Raw genomic sequence first — 12,160 nt, 5'->3', positions numbered from 1 at the left:
TACTATGACTAAAAAATACTTTGCTTTCTATTAGTCCTTCGAAATGGTTCTAGAAATTTAACCTGTTATGGTCTTGAGTTAAAAAGTGATATCACAATGTGAGTTAGTGAATTAAATGGAACCTAATCTTGTCTATATTTATTTATATGAATAAGGTTAGTCCTCCAAAATAGCTCTATAGCTTACAGTTATAGTTCTACAGTTAGGTTTGAGTTAAACAGTGATTTCACAATATAAGTTAGTTAATTAAATGCATCTAATCTTGTCTATATTTATTTATATGAATAAGGTAATTACATTAGTTCTCCGAAATATCTCTATAAGTTACAGTTATAGTTCTACAATTAAGATCTTGAGTTAAACAGTGATCTCACAAAGTACGTGGGTGTATTAAATGCAATCTAATCTTGTCTACATTTATTTATTTATAAGGTATTAATAAGGTATAAGGTATAATAAGGAATACGGTATTAACATTAGCCCTTAAAAATAGTTCTATATGTTACGGTTTTACAGTTGAGGTCTTAAATTAAACATTGATTTGAGAGTTAGTTACATATATATTAATATATATATATCTATGATTAAATGCAATCGAATCTAAACTATAAGATTATTTATTTATTTGAATAAGTTAATCACATTCCATAAGTTCTATAAGTTAAAACACTTAAGGTCTCTAGTTTAGCACCGGTACTTGTATCACAAAATGAGTTGAACAAACATATGCAACCTAACCTAATCCTTCAGAATATTGATTTATTTGAGGGATCCATACTTTTTGCAACGAATTGTTATTACCTAAAAATTACTAACTATAAATTTTTATTAATAATTTAATTAAAATATATTTAATCAAATGTAATAAAATATCTATTTTTATATTGTTTGCAGTCTAATAACTATTATAATAAAGTAAAAATTGCATTACTGAACATATGTGAACAAATATTGAACAAATTGAATTAAGCTTTAACCAATAAAAGTCAAATAAATATTATTTTTAATTTAATTGAAATAATTGTTAATTTTGTTTTAATTGACATTTGGAATGATGCAACTGCGATTTTTAGTTTAAATTCTTGCCATCAAACCGCGTAACCGCGAAACCTCAATTGAAACAATAAAATTGCATTAGAGTCCTTTGACATTGGTTGAGTGATGCAGCCAAATTAGGCAATTTATTATTCTAATTGTGTTTTGATTATCGCAGCGAAACCAAATCAAAAAGTTTCTTATGGTTTTCGAATATCAAACAAATTAATTTCTCTTTGATAATTTCTATTTGATGGACTTGTGGTTGGGAATGCAGTGAAATTAGCGAAAAGTTAACCAAACACAAATTACTTCAAATAAAAAAATTATAACGAAATTTATTAGAAATAGTGGTATCAAATGAATAGAATAAAAAAGAAAAAATTGCTAACTTTTGATTATATATATTTTTTATTTACGGACTCTCAAAGGACTTTGAATTTCAATACAAAACCAAAACCAAAACTAAAGCAACTTTCAAACCACCAAAGGGTAAAATGCCCGAAACACACCAAAGCTGATTATGTTCAGCAAAAGTTTTTATCATTCAAATATGAATTTTATTTTTTTTTTTTGATAACTAAAATGAAATATTAAAAATAACTGGAATTTTAGAAAAAATTATTTAATTTTTTTTTCTCCAAAAAAAACCTCAAAACCGACCAAAACATCCTTCATGAGTACCGAAAAAAATTCATTCAAATTTCAATGCGCAGTGAAATTATGAATGAAAAGATAAGGAATTGTGCGGGATGAGCTTGTAAAATGATTGCAGTTAATGGAACAGAAAGCATATTTGCCTTTGGGAGATGAAAGCCAAAATTTGCAATTAACATTATCATAATTAGTATTGGATTGTGTATAAAAATGAAATATGTAAGCCATGTAAGCCATGCATTATACTATAAGTGTACATGTTATGTAGTCTTATATGCAAATGAATATATGACACAACTGCAAATTTTTATTATTGAAGCAAATGCATTGTATCTTCATTAAATAAATAATTTTGAATATACTTAAATATGCATTTTTAATGAAGAGGTTAATTCGAATTTGTGGATATTATATTATCAAGATGACTTCTGGAGATAGGTTAGTATAAAATGCCAAAAATTGCGATGAGATATTTTTGATATAAAAAAATATGTTTTTTTGAATTATTAAACCATTTGTTATCATCATCAGTAAATATTTTTAATTGAACTTATTATATCGCAGCGATGCATCCTACGTATATTCCAAAATGATGGTAAAGTTTAAGATAATGTCTTAAAAGTTTCAAAAGGCTTAAAATCTTACACCAAAAAGTTGTACTCGGAAGAGCACAGGACTTATTACGCTTGCAACGTAATTTTCCCAACGAACATTTCATAAACTCTCAAAATCATCGATCGATTCAATAATAAAAAATTTGAGACTACGAATGGCCACTCGAAGACATATCCACTAAGCAAAAAGTAGAGATCATAAGTGACGAAAGTCAGCTGCTAAATATTGCCACCATTTCAGGAGTAAGTTTTTAAAATCTTAATATATTAAATGATTTTAATTGATATACATTTTAAAACCAAAAATCTGTATTAAATTAGATAAGTTCTGTTTGACAAATATTAGTGATATCATGTTGTAAAATCAGGAGCATAAAATAGGTAACATTTAAGATAATGCAAGAGAATTTTTAAATATGAAGTATATTTAAATATACTTATATATAGTATATAAATATAGTAATATATATATGTATACATATATATATATGTATATAGTAGTATAGTAATATATATAATATATATATAGTAATATATACATAATAAAATTGTAATATATTATATAATAAATAAGAAAAAATATATATTAATACAAAATTGCTAAAAATTTATAGAGTTTTATAAAAACAGTTTATTTACATTTTGTAAAAGTGCAAATAATAAGAGAAATATAAAAAGATTTACTGCATAAATGAAGCAAATTCATAATAATTTCTTAATATGTTTTAAAAATGTTGTTTTTTTACGATATAATATAAAAATAATAAACTATGAATTAATATCATAAGTAATGCATGCACAGACCTACCTTTGCATTTTCTTAATAAAAATTTTTGCAGTTCGTTAAGTCCTTATCATATAGTAAAATTTCAATTATTTACTTATCGTCATATAAATGACGATATAGAAACTTCTATTTATAAAAATAAAAACAACTATGTGCTATTACAAAAATATTAATTCACTGATAATCACTTATATTCACTTATTCACATATGTATATAAACGATGATACATAGTTTTTATTCTGTTTATAAAAATCAAAATAACTATGCTGGATTTCAAAAATATTAATTAGTTAATTAAGTGATATTAATGGATGAATGATTTTTAACATCTTTTCTGGGATTTTATTTTATAACATATGGGATTTATACATATCCAGCTTCTTCATCGTATTTAATCATTATTATTAATCAATTTTATTTTAATATTAATGATTTATTTGCTTCTCTTGCAGTATATAGTACGCTTCTCAATATTTTTTAATTAGATATTAGATATTATAATTAGATATTTACGATCAAATATCAAAATCATATAAAAACAAATCAAATCCTTAACACTTAAATGCCTCTTACTGTTAACACTAAAATGAATTATAGGTACTGTTTAACTGTATTGTTTGTTTTTTTCTTTCAATAAGAAAGCGTCTAAGTTCAATTAGTTTTCTTCAAACAAATTCACTTCACATTTATTAAATTTGTTTTATTTAATTTTGATGAATTCATTGAAAACTTTATTTATAAGTTTATATTTATTTTAAATTTTTAAATGCATGTACCGCATAAGTTAAAGGTTTATATTTTTTTTTTTTTGTTATTTAATATTTCCAGTATTACACTTTGTTATTTTTTAATTTCATGTTCCATTCACTTAATATAATATATTTAAAGCACAAGAATAATTTTTTATTAAGTTATTCGTTAAAAAAAAGACACAAATTAATTATAATTGCGTCTTCTATGCAAAACTCAACATTTTTACTATTTTCTCAAACCATAAAGAGCTTTACTATTTGGAATAAAAATCCAACTCTCATTTACAGTAATTTTGCAACAACAACATGATCGTCTGTCTGCAGAAATATGTAAACAAAATAATTGCTCAGTTTATTATTGACAATAACCAAAAGAGAGCAAAAAGTAGTGGTTCATATTTGATTTGTGGGAGTCAAGTAAAACGGGTGCTCAATTAAGCTTTTCAAGTTTCTCTTTATGTCAATGCCACGCTTTTCATGAAAAAGCATTTGTCTCCATTTGATTAGTTGTTTTAGGCTGTATTTTCCTCTGTTATGAACATAAATAATGTTGTAAAAAAAACTATTGAAAGTTAGTAAAAATGAATCTCTTTATTTTGCGCAGTTGATCAGCGAAAATATTATTTATAAGAAAACTTAAGGGTTGAAGCCGTAAACCTAAGGCTTTGAAACTGACTGAAAATATGTAGCACAAAATTTTTTTTTAACAATTGTAATAAATTAATATTTAACATAAAATTATTTATATTTTGATGAACTAAAAAAATCATTAATAAAATAAATTTAATTTTTATATTTATTATTATTTTTTCTAGATCAATGAAAATATCATCAAGCCCTTGCACGTGTTATTTGAATTTTGAGAAAAAAATTAAAAGCTTCGTTAATATATTATTATACATGAATATAAATAAATGGTTATGCTAGCCTCGTCCATATTCAAAAAATCACTTAAGAGAACACATACGCATATTTCTTTCGTTAGACACTTAATTTAGTGTCCCAGTGTACTGGAGAGTTTAGAAATCAGTTGAAGTTAGTAGTCGTCATTTAAGGCTATGTTTAAAATTTTGTGAATCAATAATATTTAATCTGTTATAATAGTAATTTCATTGACGTCTTCGTTTTCATAAAATGGTATTATACCTATCGTATAAATCATATTTACTAAATTTGTTTATTCTCAAGAACATCTTGATATCTATATAATATTATATACAATTTGCTTAAGGAGACATTAAGCGGATTTGCTTGAAATGATAGCGATATTCTCAGGGATACTTTAGTAGCTTATAGGACTTAGCTCATATTTGGTTAAAATTATTGATATAATAAAATATAAATAATCAGTTAGTATATAAATTAAGTTATTTGCAGTAATTAAAAAAGTTTTAAGTTCCCAAGCAGTTGTAAGATTTTATCAAATTAAAGTTATGGAGTCACTTTTTGTTTAGGGATGACATCATCAACTCTTATGAATTTATTCCTACTTAGAAAACATAATAATTTGTGATTTATTGCAGTTGGTAAGTTAAGTCAGCAGTTCTATTAACTGGGAGATTTCCTCTGCCTTTTGGCAATCGTCGTCTGCAGTTTTGATTTATGCCTGCCCTCCCTTTGACGCGACAGTCCTTTCAAGCCTTTCCGCAATGTTAAATTTTCTTTGGGTTCGCAAAAGTTTTTAAATTATGAAATAGTTATGGAAAATTTCGAAATTTATGCAACAAATAAAAAGTAATTTTAGTAAATTTTCGTGAAACGGAAAATAAATGCAAATTAAATAATGAAAAGAAAAATTTTTTAGGAATTTCATTTTTAAAAGAAATATTTTCGCATTCAACGTTTCATAAACAAAAATGTCCTTTCGTTTTGAGGCCGCACGTATTACGCAGTCAATAATATTTTTAATGGACACATACCGGTCTAAAGGCAATAACATTTTTTTCTGGTATAATTTCTGCTCTGCCCATAAGGAGTCCTTTTGACCGAACGGACGTAACAGTTTGACAACCCAGAACTTCTGCTTTACGTAGGCGCTGCGCGGCGCAAAATGCTGAAATATTGGCATTTTTGCTTAAATTATGTATGCGATAAGCGTTTTTTATTGAACTTTTGGTGTTTCGGTATTTTGTATTCATAAAAGCCAAGAGCCGAAAAGGTTGCCAACGACATAATCGAAAGGGTATGGGTAATTGATTCTGTGCATTCCTAGAATTTCGAATGTTAAAATTACGCTTTTGTGCAATTTTTTTTTGGCTCCAATGGTTCAAAGGATACTTACCACTCAATATGCATTCTAATTACTACCATTTAGTATCATTGTCCGACGGTGATTAATAACCGTCATTTATTTTATGTAAACATGTCCAGTCAAACAAAAAAGAAATCAAATTTGCTGCCACTTTACACAAACATGGCTTTGTGTGCTTTTGTTTAGTTTTCATTATCCTTGTTAGTTAACTCCGTCAACAGTAAAAACTCTTCTCCAAGTTGCTCTATGAAGTTGTGATTAATTAACAGCACCACACGACTACCACAAACGGGATGAAGTTGTTCAGTGGCGTTGATTAAGCCAACATGTGTCCACATAGATACTCGGGTAACGCATTCCCATACTCGTAAGCCAATTTTAAAGGAATCAATGTGAAGTGACCAAACACGTTGGTTGCAATAAAAAAAATGTAAGGACTTCCCGTAGAACTCCGTTAAATAGAATACATCAATAAAAAAATCTGTAAATGTTTTTGTAAAGGATAGCCAGATTGAAGCAACCAGAATCTGTGAAAATTAACATTTTAACCGACATGGCACTTAGTTTTTTGCTTTAATAGGAAGATTTGCTTACAGGACCTTTGCAATTCTTTCTTAAATATTGATTTAAATTTTTGAAATCCGGAATTTATAGTTAGATAGGTAAGCAAAACTAGGTAGGTAGATAGACTAGATAAATCTATGATTGTACATATTACCTAAGATGTGAGTATCACAGCGAATTTTGAGAAGTAATTCATCCTGGATTAAAATCATTTGATGTCATTAATGTTATACCTAAAAATATATATTGATTAAAAAGTATTTAAGGGTTAGAGGGGTTCGAATACAAATTAAAACACAACAATAAAATTACTCCCAAAAGTGAAAATATTCATAAGAGATGCAATACTCAAAACCAAATTTCAATAAATTAACTAATATTTATATTGTTGTCTTTTCATTTCTATTCGAACCTTTCTAACTTTTAAATAGTTTCTGTTCCTCAGTTTTGGTAAAAAAAATTAATATTGAAAAATATTTAATCATAGATTAAAATTTTTTTTAATCAAAAACATGCATTTCGTAAAGTATCACTGTATATATGTCTGTATGAATGTATATTTATTTAAAGTTATTTAGTGGATGTAGTGTTTTAATCTTTAATTTGTATACAATAGGTTTCATATATTGTGATTATAAACTGTAAATACTTAATAAATGTGGATATAAATGTAGGTCCTTATGCTCATAATAAATTATATTATAAGTTTATAAGTTTCTTTCAACTATTTTACAGCTCCTTTGAATATATTATTTATAGAAAATAGTTAAATAATATCTTATCAAAGCTATTAATTACTTCAACTAAGCTTGATATTAAAGTAAATAACACTTATAAGGCCGTAAAATTTTTTTTTGTTGATTTCTGAAGAATTAATTTTTTGAAATATATAATAAAATTTGTTTTGTTAATAACTTCATATATTTTTCCTTTAACATTTGCTAAAATATTAAACTCTTTTCAGTTTATTATTCTTTGTCACACAACACCTCAGTTTTCTTGTAAATAAAATTATTGCAGAACAACTTAAGAAAATAAATAAAATTCACCACGCTTAAGTGTTATTAATTTTTTTTTCATGCTTTCTACTAAAATTAAAAAATACAGCCTAAAACAACTAATCAAATGGAGACAAACGTTTTTTCATGAAAAGCTTGGCGTTGACATAGAGAGAAACTTGAAAAGCTTAATTGGGCACCCGTTTTACTTGACTCCCACAAATCAAATATGAACCACTATGTTCTGCTCTCTTTTGGTTATTGTCAACAATAAACTGAGCAATTATTTTGTTTACATATTTCTGCAGACAGACGATCATGTTTTTGTTGTAAAATTACTGTAAATGAGAGTTTGACTTTTACCCCAAATAGTAAAGCTCTTTAGGGCTTGAGAAAATAGTAAAAATGTGAAGTTTTGCGTAGAAGACGCAATTAAAATTAATTCGGTGTGACTTTTTTCAAGGAATAAACTTAATAAAAAATTATTCTTAAATTTAGTGATGTGTTTTAAATATATTATATTAAGTGAATGGTATATACATATAAATATGTCGTGGTATAAAAAATTGAAAAATAATATAGTGTGACAAATGGAAAAATTAAATAACACAATAAAAAATAAACGTTTAACTTAAACTGTATATGAATTTAAAAACGAACTTTGAAATATATATAAACTCATAAATGAAGTTTCCAATGAATGCATTAAATATAAAATATATTTAATAAATTTAAAGTGAATTTGTTTAAAGAAAAACAATTGAACTTAGACGCGTTCCTATTGAAAAAAAACCAAGCAATACAGTTAAACAGTAACTATAATTCATTTTAGTGTTAACAATAAGAGGGATTTAAGTGTTAAAGATTTGATTTGTTTTTATATGATTTTGATATTTGATCGTAAATATTGCTCAGTTGAGAGGAATAGAATTAAGGAAGACTCTCTACAGATGTTGTTCACAAATCTCCTCTTACTCTCGTATTAAGAGAAATTTTTTTCAGGCTTTGACTTGGTGTTTTGTGCAGAAAGTAAATATTTATTATGAAAATTATGTATATTCGTAATTGGGTATATTATCTTCAATAAAAGAGTTATCAGTATGTTTTCTATATTTCTCTTATTGGAGATTTGACTAATAGTATACGCAGCTTTAGCCCTTATGTTTTGTAATTTATTATATAAAAATGTTTAGCACAAATTTTTTTTGATTAACCCTTTCTGGAGTGTGTGTATTCTTTTCTCAAACTTGCAAAATTTTAAAAAATTTAAAAAACTATTGACTTGAAAAATTTAAGTGAATGTGAATTATTATCATTAATTAATATTATTATACAAATTAATTAACAGATTATTTTAATTGTTTAATTAGTAATTTATTAATTGATGTAAAATAGTTGTTAACGAAAATCATTTAAGCTTATTAGTGAATGAATTTATTAGTTATTAAATTAATTTAATAATTTAAAAAAAACAATGCACTTTAAAAATATTGACTGAAATATTAGAACAGGAAATCTAAACGTCTGACTAATAAATTTTGAATAGAATACCATCCGTTATAACCAAATCAATATTAATAAAATAAATAATAATTAACAGACTTGATGTATAATATAATAATAATAATCAATAGAATATAGACTTATTTAATCTTTAAAATATGTGTTATTTGTAGATTTAAATAAAAAAAACTAAATTTGTGATTTATAATAAAATAAATATTTTAAAAATTCTGGATATTTTTGTATAAAAAAAACATTGTATAAAAACATAATGTAACTAACTTCTATACAACAAATTGAATAATGTGTTATTAAGTGAATTAATTTAATTGTAAAGTGATAATAGTGATCTACAGAAACCAGTATATGCAGCGTCAGAGGGTAAGTCAATTCTATAATTTTTTATTAAAATTTATTTTATTATTATATGTCTGAAAAAATTCGACAAACAGTTTAGACATACCCACATACATATGTACTAAAAATATCTATTTTCGTTTTTTATTAGTTATAAATAATTTTTAAATTTCAATTTAATCAAAATTTTTTAGGACAACTTTTTTTATTTAAACAATTTCGAATTTCATATATATAAAATTTTTATCTTATATTTTTTTATTTTTATCAAAAATCTTTATATTTTTATTTAAAATTTAATTTCACTGAAACAATATTTTTTTTTCAATTATTTTAAAATTCCCGCTATTTCGACTATTTTAATAGTTGAATAGCTCAATAAAACTGTTACAAGCTGCGTGAGAATCAGCCTGCGTAATACCTATCCATTTACTAAGAAAGTCTTTTTGATCTGACCAAAACTGTGATATATTTTTCTCCAGACCTTCATTTGCAAAGACCACTCACCGAGGAGTCGAGTGGGTCTGCTTATGACGACGGTCTCTGCGAGATGTAAGTGAAGTGCGGTACATTGTCTCTCAATTGTGATTCGTCTTTGCGCGCTTTGGTTCACGGAACTGAAATTTATTGACCCATTCATTTTATCTTACTGAAAAATTTTGTTGTCCATGACACCAAAGCAACTTCTCACACCCTTTTACGGTAAATATTCGTATTAACTTCATCATCAGGGCTTAAAAGATAACAAAAAGAAATGATCCCTAACCGTCATGATTGTGCAATGCATAATAAGGAGTGGTGCTTGACTTCTTCTGTGCAGAATAACGTTTTGCTACAGATTGTTTAATTATATTGTAACTAAAAAAAATTAAATAAAAATATAAAATAAAAACATAATAGTTCCAGACGTTTCTATACTAACCATATTCGGATCAGACCTTCTGCTAACTACACATGGATCTTTTTTCAAAGCAAATTTACATATCTGCAGATATATGTTTTATCTTAAGAATCTTCCGCAGTGCAGTTACTGTGATATATTGGATTATTTGTTGGCACTTCAAATTCTTCTGTTAAGTGTTGTCAAAGAAATGCTGGTTAGTATATAAGAAAAAGTTTGAAAGCTTATACAGGCAATGTAAAATATTGTTTTACAAAAGATTTATATCATTTCATCACGTGTTTCTTAATCTCTTACTTACAATATACAAACATTTATATATATTTATATATTTGTTATATGATATGTTATGCAGATGTCTGAGTTGGTGATTCATCAACTTAACTCTATTATATCTGTGTTTTAAGTTACACTAAGAATATCTGAATACGGGGATGGATCGGATGTCTTTTTATCTACCTGTGTTTATCAGATTTCGCTGTATTTTTAGGTTGCTGAGTGTTGGATTATTTTGATTGTCAATTATATTGAACAGTTTCAGTGCACGATCTTTAATATATTTTTCGATTGAATAGACTCTCAGATCTCTGTGGATATCCGCTCCTCTTACGTACCATGGGGCGTTAACCAGTTTTCTTATGGCGATATTTTGCCTCTTTTAATATTAATATATATGTAGTAGTAATATAAACCAATAAAGTGATTTATTTAATCTTATCTAATTTATATAATACACTAATTCAATAACGATGATTTTTTATAAAACATATTGGTTGGTTTGTACCTTCAGATACCTTCTATCTCATTGGTAATAAGTTATTATTTGCCGTTTTAACACCTCATTCTTTTCAAGAATCCCTATTAAATAGAATTAAATTCTATTGTAAAGATACTTACTTACTTACAGACGTTAAGTGCCCTTGCCCGTAGCTAGTAGCGTCAGCCAGTCAGCCCGATTAGCGGCTTGCGGTCGTTAGTTGGTAACACAGAGTGCCTTCATATTAGTGGTCTCCCGGCTCTCTCACCGATGAACCGGACGTGCTGTATCGCGTTTTTCACAAGCGCGTACTGAATCAAACATCTTTCTATTTGTATGACATGACCAAGCCAGAAGAGCTGTTGTGCTTTTATGCGCTTAACTGTGTCAATGTTGGATATAGTCCATTTACATCATAGTTTCACATAACTCGATATGCGTTGTTAACACGTTAGGGACTCTAGATCCAGATTTTTCTCTCGAACGTTCCTAACATTTTGTCATTACTGTTAGTAAACAAATGTTACTGTTAAGTATTCTTAATAAGTACAATATTTTAGTAATTTGAATTTACTTAAATTATTTTAAAAATTCTATTCATTACTTCCGTAATGCAAAGGAAACAAGAGTTTCGCAAAACATCAACTGAAAATCTTCCTTAAATATTTGATGTTTGCATAAAGTCTTGACGGCAATGGAGTTACATGCACAAATATGCATGGACAAACAGAAAGGATATGAAGGCAATTAAATATTCCAGTCATATGCAAAAATACTTAGCATGCAATTAAGGGTGGTCAAGTAAACATTAACAAATTATATGCTAACATGACATTTGGTCCTGGCTGGCCCTGGCATGCATTGCATACAAAAATTGAAGAATAAGCACACAAGTATATAAGTATGTAACATTTTAATTAGAGAAGTCTTATGCGCGGCACTGTTTAGTGGAATTTAAGTAAAATCTTTTTCATTGAATTGTT

The sequence above is a fragment of the Teleopsis dalmanni genome, chromosome 2 (assembly GCF_002237135.1).
Source record: "Teleopsis dalmanni isolate 2A chromosome 2, ASM223713v2, whole genome shotgun sequence".
NCBI lineage: Eukaryota > Metazoa > Arthropoda > Insecta > Diptera > Diopsidae > Teleopsis > Teleopsis dalmanni.
This window is presented reverse-complemented; position numbering follows the sequence as displayed.